General features: G+C 41.1%; 1 long non-coding RNA gene across 1 annotated transcript in view; it reads right to left on the reverse strand.

The window, feature by feature from the left end:
• The window catches only part of LOC150044568 (uncharacterized), a 111,503-nt gene extending 106,628 nt beyond the window's left edge, over positions 1-4,875 (reverse strand). The window contains exon 1 of the long non-coding RNA XR_016533096.1: positions 4,647-4,875. This is a non-coding gene — a long non-coding RNA (uncharacterized LOC150044568). The remainder of the gene's footprint in view (positions 1-4,646) is intronic.
• Between the last annotated feature and the right edge of the window lie 9,121 nt (positions 4,876-13,996).

The following is a 13,996-nucleotide window of genomic DNA, read 5'->3' on the forward strand; positions in this document are numbered from 1 at the left end:
AAGAATATGTTGCTGAATCCATCAGAATCAGACTCAAGAGATCTTCTATAGAGGTTCATGAAAGATCTTTGTCCTACTTCTCTTCAAAGCCCTAGCAAATGGTTCGAGAAATCATCTGATATCTAGAGAGGAGGCAATCAAGTCCCAGAGGCCTTTCTTGTTCAGATGAGAGGATACTTGAATCCCTAGAAGAAGATCTGAAGGATCCAGAGTCTGAAGAAAAAGTAAGCCTGCTGCAGGCAGAACAGCTCTGTGGGATGAAGAAACATCATCTGAGCCTCTAAGGTAAGAAGGATAATCAGGAAATGTGGAACAGAGAAGAGAGAGACAGAAAGAGACAGAGAGAGACAGACAGATAAGACAGAGAGATGCTGAGAGACAGAGAAACAGCAAATGGAATTAAGTCAATAGAAACACAAAGAGAAAAAAAGAAGAAAAAGAACGTTTGAAAAGATAATGGCCCCAGAGTCGCCAAAATGGATGACCTATTTCACTCACTGTGTTTTAGAAGTACAGCAAACATAAAGAAAAAAAATACAAAGAAAAGCCACATCTAAGCATATTATAGTCTAACTTTAAAATGCCCAGAAAAATCTTATAGGCATGTAGAGAGAAAAGAAATACTATATTCATGGGAACAAGAATAAGAATTGTGATTGACTTATTAGAAATGATGGAAAAATATCTTAGATGTACTAAAAAGAAAACAACCTCTCCACTTAAAATTATTCTGTTTAATGAGATAACTTTCAAAACTAAGGATGACACTTGGAGTGGTTACACACAACTGTAAGTCCAGCATTCAATAGGTAAAGGCAGGACAACCATGAGTTCAAGGTCATTTTAGGCTACAGAGCAAGTTCCAGGCAGTCAAGGCTCTTAACATGACAGTGTTTCACAAAAAGAAAATAGTAAATATTTTTTAACTTATGGCTAGCACACTGCACTACAAAAATAATAAGAAAATTACTTCAATTGACCTATGCCTACTTCCACTGATTTAAAGGAAAAACACTTGAGACCGTGGCTGTGGTTCATGCATATAACTCCAACTACTTGAATCTCAAGAGACCAGAGGCCTGAGGCTGGAGGCCAGCTCAAGCAAAAAGTTAGCAAGAACCCCATTTCAACAAATAATCAGGGCATGATAGCTGACTCATATAAACCCAACTGTGTGGCAGAGAGTTTGCCTATCAAGCATAGGTTTGTTTGTTTTTTTGTTTTGTCTTTATGGAACTTGAACCTCTGGGCCTGGATGCTGTCACTGAGCTTGTCAGCTCAAGGCTAGTGCGCTACAACTTGAGCCACGGGGCTACTTCCAGTTTTCCTGGTGGTTATTTGGAGATAAGAGTCTCATGGTCTTTTGTGCCTGGGCTTTGAACTACGATCCTCAGATCTCAGCCTCCTGAGTAGCTAGGGTTTCAGGCATGAGCCACCAGCATCCGGCTTCAACCACAGGTTTTTAAGTTCAAACTCCAGTCAGTACCACACAAAAGAAAAAAAAAAAGAAATGGAAAGCACACGAAAGGATAAATACATGTGGAAGAAGTTTCATATTTTCTTTATAGGACTACTGTTTAAAACATAACAGTATATTCTTGGGCATACAATACGTTAGGATTATGTAACAAATGGCAGGAAAAAGGGTAAATAAAATCTTAAATTCTAACACTGTTAGGTAGAATGGTAATTTAGGGTGAACTTTGATAAAAGATGAATATTACCTTAGTGCAAATAACTACTAAAATAATACAAAGCATTACTGATTTTTTAATGTGAGAAAAGATGAAATGGAATAGTATAAAATGCAAGGCTAATTCAAAAGCAGGCAGAAAATACGAATGAGCAGATATTAAAATGGTAAATCCATAGTGATTATATTGAATATGCACTCACAAAACACCCTTACAAATAAAAAACTTAAAACCCAAAATTGTGTAAATGAGTAAAGTCTTTGACAGACACTTAATGCAAGAAATGTCTAAACTTTTAGAATGGCCAAGCAACATACAAAAAAAGGATTCACAATAAACGGTCATCCAGGCAACAGGAAGGGAAACCACAATGAGATACCTGTCCCTTCACACACACACACACACACACACACACACACGTGGGATAGAATGGCTACAACTAAAAAAGACTAGCAATGTCAAATATTGACAAAGATGAAGCATAGTTAGAAACGTCTGTAAGCTCTGGAAGAAGCATTTCAGAAAATGTCCAGTTTCCAGTTAGGTGTGGGCCTATCCATGACTCAGGAGTCGCTTTAATATATGCACAAGATAAATGAGTGGATCTGATGTTTACTGGTCACAGCCCCAAAGAGGGAAGAACACAAACATCCATGGACAAGAGACTTGGCAGTGTCGTCTAGCACTGGAATCAACATCATTAGCAAAAGGAATGAACTACTGCTGCTTGTGACCCACCTATCCAGGGTGAAATGAAATTTTCTCTTTAAAAACTGAAGTGGATTTGTGCTGTGGAACCCTTCCTCGATTTTTTTTACACTTCATTCTGCTCTTTGCTCTAGAATGGCATGTTAAACTAATAGCTCCTTTCCTGGGTGAATTCAGAGGTACATGCATATATATTTGGCACAGGGTCGAGCTCCAACTGCTGTATCACACGAGGTAAATTTGTCAACTTCCCTTGCTTTATCTCTGAGTTCACAGCCTTCTGAAATGGCTGGGAGACCATGAAAAGACTAGGAAACAGAATGCCTACAAGTGAAAAAAAAATGGTATATTTCTCTCAGGGAAGAATTTGAGATGTAGTTCCAGTGGGTTTTATCAGTTGGGAGTTAAGATTGTTCATTCATTTCAAGGAAGATGCACCTGGTTTCTGTGCCTGAGCAGATGTATATCTGTATGTATTTGTGTATACGCACACATGTGTGTATATACACATACTGCAGGATGTTTAGAGGTCAGCAACTGAATGGATCTTCAAACAAGTTCTTTCTTGTAAATCAGAACCATCATTTCTAATATCTGTTTGCGCTTCTGAAGTCAATTAACTCTATTTGGCAGCCAGGCTTCCCATCAACCTAAGACTGTCCACACCAGTATACTCTGTCATGAAAAAATGAGTAGATCCCAGGAGGCAGTGACCTGCTATTTGAGTAGAACATTAGCTATTAGAATGTTCTTCCCTTCCCGGCACGTGCTGGAGGAGTATTTTAGCGTGGGCATCCCACAGCTCAGTTGCTGTCATTTTGGTGCGTTATATGTGACGTAGGCCAGGGTCCCACATGTTGGCTCAGAGACTTGCCTGCAGTTCATTACCAGAGAAGCCAGTCTATCTGATCCCTACCAAATTAAAGTTCTAGAAGGGTTCACTTTGCAGTGAGTCCAAATTTTCTATGTCACTGACCCTTATTCCTCTCAGAAAACCAAATGGAAAAAGCTTAGCTGTTCATAAACATAGCACATAAATTAATCATGATTTGGGTCCTTAGGATTTTTTTTCCTTCCAGTAGTAAAAAGGTCACTGCAAATACCATGATGTTACCTGTCTTCCTATAATGAACAGTTGCTTGCTGAGGAAAGCTACATACCAAAATTCATGCTGAAATAATTTCCATCGTTCCTAGACAGGAGTAAGGCCTCATAGGAGTATTTTGTGGACTTCTCCTAACCCGAGGAGCACTATGTGGTAAGTACTATGCTTACCCACATTTTATAGCAGAACAAACCGAGAGCAAGAGAACCTAGATTCAAATTGTCATTCAAAGAAATCATTATTCCTGCCTGTTTCCTGTATAAAACTAACAAGAAAATTGTTGAATGGTGAAAAGGAGATGAAGAGTTAAGAGGTTCTTTTATACAGTTTTCTCTGTGGGTTTTGTTTTTGAAACAGTATCTCACTATGGAGTCAAGTTGGCCCAGAACTCACATTCTCTTACTTCATTTTTCTGACTGCTGGGATAAGACTTTCTCTGACACAATTTAATCAACTGTTGTTACCTATCATTTGTACAAAATGAAAATAAATGTTACTACGGTTCCCTATGATGAATGGCTAATGAAAGAAAATTCACATGGAGAAATCAAAGAGGGTGGGTGTGCTTCTCTGCACTGGAAGGCCAGCGTTGTTCCTCATTCAATATGTTAACCCTAACACCCTCGACAGATAGAGATGTGCCCTCCAAGGCCCACTTGGAGCCTTCTTATGACATGATAGTCATATTTCTATTCTGTGGTCAGTAAATTTCCCCTTTGCTTTCGTGATTCTGGAGAAGGATGTCTGCCACTTGATATAGAAAAGAATTAAATGTAATACTTTTTCAGAAAACCTGTAGTGTTCAACAGAGATCAGAGGATTAATGAGTACTTGTTGATTGCCTGCTCGCCATTTATTGGCTTGGGACTTGCTGAGAGACACCATTCTGAGAAAGTATTGACTGCCAGGACTCCAACCTGGAGCTGTAACCCAAGGCAATTCACACTTGCAATACTTGTGAAATTCAAGGCCATTGACCAGCAGGGAAGAAGAAAGTGAAAACAAATGAAGGAGCCTCTGTTGGGAGGGGAAGAAACAGACACAGTGATGAATTCACCCTGGGATAATACACTTCAAGTGAACAAAAGCAGGAGGAAAATGGTGGATTTGGGCCAAGGATCAGGAGACCTCATCCTTACCCTGAGATGACTGCTGACCAGGTATGGGATTTCCGGATGATCATGGAAACTTCTTTGGGCTTCTGGTTTTCTTATTTATAAATGTAGAAGTCAGAAGAGAAATTTTAGCAACAGCCTTTTAAGATGAAAAAGACCATGCTGTTTTATGGTCTGGATGCCAATGTCCTCTCACAATTCATAGGTCACCTGGGTGATGGTAGGTATTGGAGGATGGAGACTTTTTGAGGTAATTAGGTCATAAAGGTTTTGGCTTTCCTAGAGAGCTGCTGTGTTCCCACAGAATGATGACATGCAGAAGGTACCACCTATGAGGTACAGACTCTCAAATGCTTAGTCTTAAACTACTCATCCTGTAGAACCAATATATTCCTGTTGTCTACAAATTATCCACTTTAACATATTTTGTTATAGAAGCAAAAATTGACTGAGATGGTTTACTTTTACTCACGGAGTACTCCTATATACATGATGGTATTTCAGTAGAGTTGCAAGTCTCCTTTTGCAAAGTAAGCAAGTTATCAGCATCTTCATCTCTTCATGCTGGGCCAAGCCCTTCAGGGGGCAGTCACCAGGGCTATGGTTGGGGAAGGATAGAGGTAGTTGTTAGAGATGTCCTTCCTTAGGTGGAACCCTGGGTATTGCCAATGTAGACTAGAGACTGTAAGAGGGAGAATGGGGACAGACAAACTTGCTAGGGAAAAATATCTAGGCCAGTAGAGAGCAAATATGTGTTTCTATTTGGTATGTAATACTGAGAGGGAGGGCACCTGGATCTTCTGATGAAAGAAACAAAAGTCTGGAAATGAGATGGTTGTATGGAATCAAAATCAGCAGCAGCAACAACAACAGAAAGATCAAAACAATCACATCATCAATAATGATATCTTGAGTCACAGCTCTACCGTCAGTCACTGCACGATGACTTGAAGTCTTATAAGATCTACATAGCATCCTAACCCACCAGAGCTGTCAATGTCCTGGGGATAGCCAGAGACACTGCAGATTCACATGTTCCAGCTGCCTGATCTCTACAGAACTAAACCATATAGCCTAGAGACAAGGAGGAGGGGTAGCAAATGCTAGGCAGATTCACTGGTTTTGCCAAGAATAAGAAACAAATACAGACATTTTGGGTATTGCCATCTTGCACTATGGGTCTGATGGTTATTGTTATTTCTCCCCCCTCCCTTCTTCTCTCTCTGTCTCCATGATAGAAAGCTCAAGATTAACATTTTTCCCCCCACAAAACCAGGTAATTCCTTCATCTCCCCTCTCCCCATCGCCCACCCCCTTGGCTATTGGGAAGGAACAGACCTCTGTCAATCAAGAAACAACTTCAGAGACAAATAGCTAGGAGAAAAAAACAGGGCAACATCTGGTCAGAGACCTGCACTCCCTGGAACCTTGCTCCTGAGATTCCCCTTAAACACCAGACATTTGCTTTCAAAAAGAGGATGAGGGAGTTTTAAGAGTTGAGTCTCCCTGATCTCTTCCTTCACCTAGCAAACAGTAAAACCTTACATTCCTTATTCATAAGTTGGCACAACAAGGTCAAGGGACTGGCTTTCCAATAACATTCCCATAGCTTTTGCTGCTCTGGGGCTGGAGGATGGGCAGTCTGGTCTCCAGCTGTGTGCTCTGCATCTCATCCCAGATCCAGTGCCCCACCGTGCTGCTCCAGCTGCTTCTAAGGACTGCCTATTCAGAGATCCCACCCCACCCGTGGGCACACGGACCTTTGGACTTCTTTGCGCAAAGGTTGGGGTGCCATGCCCTTTCTCTCAAAGGAAGGGAAGCACATGTGTCTATATGGTAATATATCTTAATAAGGGAACTATTGTTACACTCAGTAATTCTATGATAAATATGAACCCTTTGGAAAGCCTGCCTGCCTCTACTGGGTTTCCGCCAATCAAACAGACAATAAAGAGCGAACATGGTTCACTGAAGACTTTAGACCTCAGAACCTAAACTAAAAAATGACAGTGCATAGCTCAGGGCATCCTCTAAGCCCCAACTTTTATTTATTTATTTATTTATTTATTTGTATTGGGTTTTTACATTCAGTGGCTCATAGCTGCAAGATAGGTCCTGCGTCTGCCTCTTCGTGTATTGACTCGTTTTTGAGGTATGGTTTTACTTAATGCCAGTGGTGGCCTGAACTGAAATCTTCTTGTTTGTGCTTTCCCCCAGTCAGAGGTAGGTAACTGGAGTGATTATATTCAATCATTATGTTTCCCCTGCAATTTGGACTGACAGGTACATGTCTGTGCATCCAGCCATTGGCCGTAGTGGAGTCTTGTATATCTTAGTCCTGGCTGGTCTGGAACCATGGTCCCTTGAACTCTGCCTCCCAAGTAACTAGGTTTACAGGCTTGAGCCACCATGCCTGCCTAGTTGTAATCGCATATATCTGTGTTTTTTTCCCATCTCTCTATCCTGAACACACCTCTATTTTCTCACTGCCCCACGATCAGAAAACCCAAAGGAGGCAGAAATTATAAACCAACACTTTTTGTTGTGCATATAAAGTAGTGAAGCCAGAGCTTGGGCATGGAAGGGCTCAGTGGTCAGTCATCTATATTTAATTCTGTTGGTTCTTTCTACAGCTTATCCTTTACTTTCCACTTATGGCTGCTTGTTTTGCCGATAAGAAGGCAAAATTCAGACTTTTTAAGTGCCCAGAGGGGAGGGTCTTTCCATCACCATTTTAGATAAACACCTTAGAAATGCAGACACTTATTTCAACGGAAAGAGAGCTGGGGTTTTCCTCTAAGCCCCAGTCAACTCTAATAATTTATCTTATTAATTTTCCAGTGGCTTTGTTTTGCACTAGATCCTGCCTTTAGCCCAAATGGGTACACTGTCACAATTCATTTGGACAATAAAGGAATGTGTGATGGGAAACTTAGGAGAAAAGATCAGCTTGGAAGGAATCCTCTGGAAACGTAACCCTGACTGTTAGCATGAAGCAGTTCTGTCTTGTTCTCTGTGTTCAGACTGTTCCCCCAGGACACGGACCTGGATGGTTAGTGAACAGGATAGCCAGGGTTCTAACAGCTCACTTGAACGGTGTTTTAGAGCCTTCTTTCCAACTTGGGGCTGAATACTATTTAAAAGGTGTCTAACTACATCAGACCTTTTATCCCATCTTCCAAGCCATAATAATTAGAGCCTGCAAATCTAGTTCCTATCCAGCTCCCACTCACAGTTGTGATAAAGAGGTGGGGGGGGGCATAGTCCCTATTAATGTGTCAACTCACGACACTGCTTGCGTCGACAACATCAGTTCAGCACTCGCCTTTATATACTTCTCCCTCCGATTTTACTCAATTAACAAAATAGGCTACCCAAAGCTCCCAAGGTAGGCAGCCCCTGACCATACTGCCTTTACCTGGACCATCCCCTGCTTTGCCTCTTCCAAGGAGTCACTGATACATCATATAACTGGATTTTACTCATCTGAGCCCTTTGGGAACAAAGGTAAGGATTCCTATCTTGTCCATTCATTGCTTTATCCTTCATGCATAAAAAATGGTTAGGCACGCGTGCATGTGCGTGTACAAGCACACACAAATAACTGCATCTGTGCATGTTTGTGCACAAACATGTATTCATTCATGCATGCTAGCATTAGGGTTTGAACTCAGGGCCTGAGCTCTATCATTTAGCTTTTTTCTCAAGGTTAGCGCTCTGCACTTGAGCCATACATCTACTTCTGGCTTTGGGTGATCAACTAGAAATTAGAATTTCATGGATTTCTTCCGGGGCTGGCTTTGAACCACGATCCTCAGATCTTAGCCTCCTGAGTAGATAGGATGACAGGTGTGAGCTGGTGGAGCCCAGTCATCAGTGTGTTTTGATGGAAACCTAGTGAACAGCTAATATTGTGATTCTCATGCTAGGCATGTAAGTACTTTTACCTATGCTATTTCATTTCACCTGCAACAACCCAATAAGGGAACTATTATTGTGATTTCAAGTTTATAGATGACAAGGTTGAGATTTAGGCAGAGTCCCAAGCACAGGGCCAGCAAGAGGGTGCAGCCAGGATTCCAATACAGCAAGCTCACTCCGGGGTATACAAGGTAAGTCCTGAGATTCATGTGTGTCTTAAGTTCACTATAAGAACTATTCTAAGCCACAGGCTATTCTGTACCACAGATGGGAGATTTTAATCCCTGCTTGCTTTCTTTTTCTGAGCTATGCTTTATTTTTCTAACTGATGAGGAGAAAAATTAATTTGTTACACACACACACACACACACACACACACACACACACACACACACCATTTCTTCTTACAGCAAAATCTTAATGAAATTTGGAACACTGGACTTTGAAATATTTGATTAGAGCAAGTTTATCACCATGAAACTACAAGGCATTACTCACTTTCTGCCACCTCCACACAAGCAATATTCACTTGATGGAAATGCAGGTTGGAGAAACCCAGAGACGGCAATTGAGCATTCATGGCATGTTCAGAATATCAACCAAAGAGCCTGCTAGACACCCAATGATACATTGCACCTGCAAGTCTGCAAAAGCGCATTCATTTCTCATTCATGAAAGAATGGGATGCCTCTAGAAAGAATGGTCTGCAGAAGGCAACTGGGGAATTGACCAAAAAGTGTGTGAGTTGTCAGCACAAAAAGACCAGGTCCCCTTAAGAAATGAGTTCTCACTGCCTCCCAAGATGTAGTCAGTATGCGGCAGCAGGAAAAACATCCTTAGTACAAAATCTGCACTAACCATCTCATTCTCATAAATGCCAACCATTATTGTGCTAAGGAGAGTCATCCTTTACTTGCTTGTATTGGGGACACTATTGGAAATTCAAACACAGCATTTTTAAATGTGCACATTTAAGGTAGTAAAGGTTTTTGATAAAATTCACTCAGTATGCACAGGCAAGCCAAAAATTGAGAATGTTAAAAAAAAAAAAAAGATATCCAGAAAGGAAGGAAGAAGGAAGGAAAAAAAGGAGGGTGGGGGCCGGGAGTTTGCCCTAGTGGCAGAGCGCTTGCCTAGCAAGCACGAAGACCCGGGTTCAATTCCTCAGTACCACATACATAGAAAAAAGCCAGAAGTGGTGCTGAGGCTCAGGTGGTAGAGCTCTAGCCTTGAGAAAGTCCAAGGACAGTGCTCAGGCCCTGAGCTCAAGCCCAGGACTGGCAAAAAAAAAAAAAAGGAGGGAGGGAGGGAGGAAGGAAGGAAAAGAAAGAAAGAGAAAGAAAATTCAGAGCTCTCATCCTCCCCAGGCTAAATCTCAAATAGAGCAGGTATACTTTTCCAATGAGAGTCACCTAATGGAACTACTGACCCAAAGGTGGCAGCTGTGTATTCAGGTACATCAAGTCTGACTGCACCAGTTTGCAGTAGGACCTCAGAGGTTACAGAACCTCCCTCTGGTCCTAGATTACTAGGACTCAGCACATAAATATCCCAGCTACAGCATCTGTCATGTTCTCAGACTTTCACCCTCCAGGATTCTAAGAAATAAACTTCTGTTGTTCACATAGTCACCTAGTCTCCAATTCTTTGTTATGACTACCTGAGAGGAGCTAATTAGGTCCAGATTGCATAGCTTTGCAAGAAATGACATTGATGCAATTCTTAACTCACATAGCTTCCTCTGTAGACAAGGATTAGGGAGGACTAGGAAGGTGCCAAGGACCTCGGTGGCTCACTTGCATCTCCACATTTTTTAGCCTGTGGTTCAAGTGTTTATATGACACAATGGACCTTTAAAAAACAACAACAACAACAAAAACCCAAGAAAACCTCTATCCCAGTTCCATGATATGCAGATCAAGTCTAGCTTGAGTCTGGCAATTATCATATCTGAAGTCAAAATCTACCTCTTGATGTGCAAATCTTGGTCAAGTTACCAGAACCTTTGATTGACAGTTGCTTTGTCAAAAAAAAAAAAAAAACCCACAGGCGATTCAGTGATTTCCCAAGTCATCCTGAAGATTAAAGCAACAGAATAATATATGAAGAAGCTACCTCATCTTGCCACACATTATGACAAATGTAGCTAGTGAGAAGGCAAGCAGCACTCATTATCTTTTAACACAAGATAGCCATGATTTTATTAGGTCTTGTTTTCTAAGTTTTGGCTGTGGGTGGAGTAGAGGCCCACTCACTCATGTAATGGTTGGCAGGATGCAGTATCTTAATGTATTAAACGCTTCATTTTTCCAATCAGCCTTCTCAATTCCTTGCTCTGCTGGACTCTCTAGAGAAAAGCTCAAAACATGGCAGTCAGCCTCACTCATCTAGGATGCAAGCTAGAAAGTCACTTAGAAAGTTCTAATTTTATCTTAAGACGTATTCTGTTGATTAAAAGCAAATCACTAGGTCTTTCAGTCACAAGGACATTCCCAAGGGTATCCTCAAGGGCACAGAAAGAAAATGGTCACTGGAAGCTGGAAGCCATCTTAGAGGATGCTGGCCACAGCAAAGTATGAAGGAAGGAAAAGAAAAAAATAAACAAACACAAAAATAGTCTGGAATAAGACTACAACCATCCTGTTATTCATGGATTCCACACTTGTGAATCTCCTTATTTGCCCAAATTTATTTGTAACTTTCAAATCAATACTTATGGCACTTCTGCAGCCATTTGCACATTCTCAAAGCAATAAAAAAAAAACTTTGATATTCCCAGGATGCACATTCCAAGCAGAGATGGGACAATGAGCTGCCTTGTGTTGCTTCAGCTCTCAAACTGTGATCAAGTGTCCCTGCTGCAGCCTATTTCATGCCACACCTTTCTTATTTTCACACTTTTCTTGGCAATTTTGCTGGTTAAAATGGCCTCTAGATATGCTGAAGTGCTGTCTAGTAAGTCTAAATGTAAGGAAGATGTGATGCATGTCTTATAGAAAAAAAAAAAAACTCCAGACCGACAAAAAGACCTGTATCAGAGAGCTCCATGTAGCAGCAAATCACAGAGCCGTCAGCCATCAGTTTACTATTAGTAAAGTCCACAGTATGTATTCAATGAGATGTCTTTGGACGGTAATATACTTGAAATCAACCAATGAGGATTTTGTGAGCAGAGACTCACAGGAACCTGACTCAGCAGTGCCTAATTCAGTATTTGTAGTCACTTTATCACTGCCATGAATAACAGGAACTGACTGTGCTTGGGATTGAAACTCAATTCCACCATTTGACAGCCCTGCCATCATAGGGGAAAGCTTCTTAGACCTGTGTTTCATTTTTATTGAGTAAAATGGACACAGTAATGAAATCTCTGACGGAGGACATTGGTGAGGATAAAGCTATAATGATTTCAACACAGTAACTGACATGTAGAGCTCAAGAAAGGACAGACCTTTGGCACTTAAACTCAGGGCTTCTTTGCTCAAAACTAGTGCTCCACCACTTGAGCCATAACTCCATGTTCAGTTTTTTTTTTTTTGAGAGGGTGATAATTGCAGATAGGAGTCTCATAGACTTTCTTGCTAGGAATGTCACTGGAATGCAATCCTCAGGTCCTCAGCTTCTCGAGTAGCAAGGATTACAAGTGTGAGTCATTGCTCATCACTCAAGTTAGTGTCCTTAGTTTTGATAACAACCTTGTCCCTGGCTGGTGGACGTAGGGAGTCCACAAAGCATTACAAAAACTCTTGCATCAGAACCAGCATCAAGACACTAAATCCATGGTACTGAAAGGCCACTGGCTTGTTTCCCCTTGGAATACAGAGAATGGCAGGCAGATGGAAATGTACCCAAGCCATGGCAGCTGTGGTATTTTCTCCATGTCACCAGGCATGCAGCCAGAAGTGGAGTTGGCTGTGGTACACGATGGAATCAATCGTCTAAATAAGTCGTCATGTTGTCTTCAAGGTAATTTCTCATCTCTAAATGCCGAGTCACTTCTGAGAGAGCTAAGGTGTAACATCTCTGTGGCCTCTTGATTTAGAAGCTGACCTTGTTTTGTTTTGTTTTTTTTTTCCAACTTGCTTTCAAGCTGAGGTTCTTGTTCTATCCCCACTCGGAAAGTATTTCTCACATACACTGTCTTGGGAAGAGGATACAAACAAGTTTCAAAGGATACCAGTATCAGCTCACTCTCAGGAAAATAGAAATATTATTTGGGAGGGTTGTATTACATCCTGGTTTTTTTGTGTGTGTGGATGGTTGGTTTTTTTGCTTCGTGAATTTCTTTGGGAGAGTGGCCCACATCTCTACTCAAGGCAGTCATTTTTGTAGTTTAGTGGTCTTATATTGTATTATATCTCTTAGGCCACAAATTCAGAGGGAACGGGTTCCAATAGCTCAGGCTCTTTTCCATTGGTTCTCACAAAAAATGGATGTTTCTCTGGGTGGAGCAGGCTGGCACCTCAGTCAAACCCAAGTTCCATTCTCTTTGGCTTCCTTCTTTTTCTGGTCATTTTCTTTCACTTGTTTCAAGAAGCTATCTGAGCTCTTTGAGTGTTTATATGCTCAATACACACATTAAGCCTCGTGGCAAGGATCTTGTCCAGTACTTGCTTGTTCACAACTATGCCAAAAGCATGCTAGGTAACACCTTTCCAGGTAAGACCCTTCCAGTTAAGCCATAGTAACATTTGTGCAGCATTCCTTTCTGAACAGTATGCTTGATATCTACAATATCACCCAACTTGTAGATTCTCATTTATGTGGCCAAAGAAACAACTCCATTTTCTTGAAGGGCCTGAAGAATATGTATTGGATACCTCTCCTCTTTCCCCTGTGTTCATCATCTTACCAAATCATTGGAAGGTGGTGGTTCCAGCCAAAAGGTACACCCTGTTTTTTTCAGGCCATCTTGATCCAATTCATCTCTTTTGAGACTTAGTTGACATATCTGTGAAACAGACCTTATTTTGTAAAGCCATATTAGACTCATATAGTTAAAGAATATACTACAATTTATTCCTATGGAGTTATATCACTACTTACCCCTTTTTCACATGTAGTAATAGCTACTAATGACAGCTAACTTTGAATAAGTACTAACCAAGTATTGACTCATCTACTTTCTCTCCAAATGCTACCATTTATTCCCAGTATACAGATGCCAGAACTGAGGCATCTGTATACAGATGGCTGTGGGGGAGGTGGGGGGGTTAGTGAAAAGCTTCACATTGTGTACAAACATAATCAAGTTTGTTTGTTTGATCAGTTCCGGAACTTAAAGTTTCAGAGTGATTGGTCTGACCAGTTCGGAGACTTCACAGAAACCTGTAATCAATGAAACTTGGGGTTTGACTCCAAATCTAGACCTCATTCCTACCTAACAACCACCTTACGATCCCAGCAAGGGCTTTCTTAGTACTATAACTTCTGCTTATGCCTACAACTCTCAT

This window comes from Megascapheus bottae, chromosome 29 (genome assembly GCF_031878675.1).
Source record: "Megascapheus bottae isolate mThoBot1 chromosome 29, mThoBot2.hap1, whole genome shotgun sequence".
In the NCBI taxonomy this organism is placed as follows: domain Eukaryota; kingdom Metazoa; phylum Chordata; class Mammalia; order Rodentia; family Geomyidae; genus Megascapheus; species Megascapheus bottae.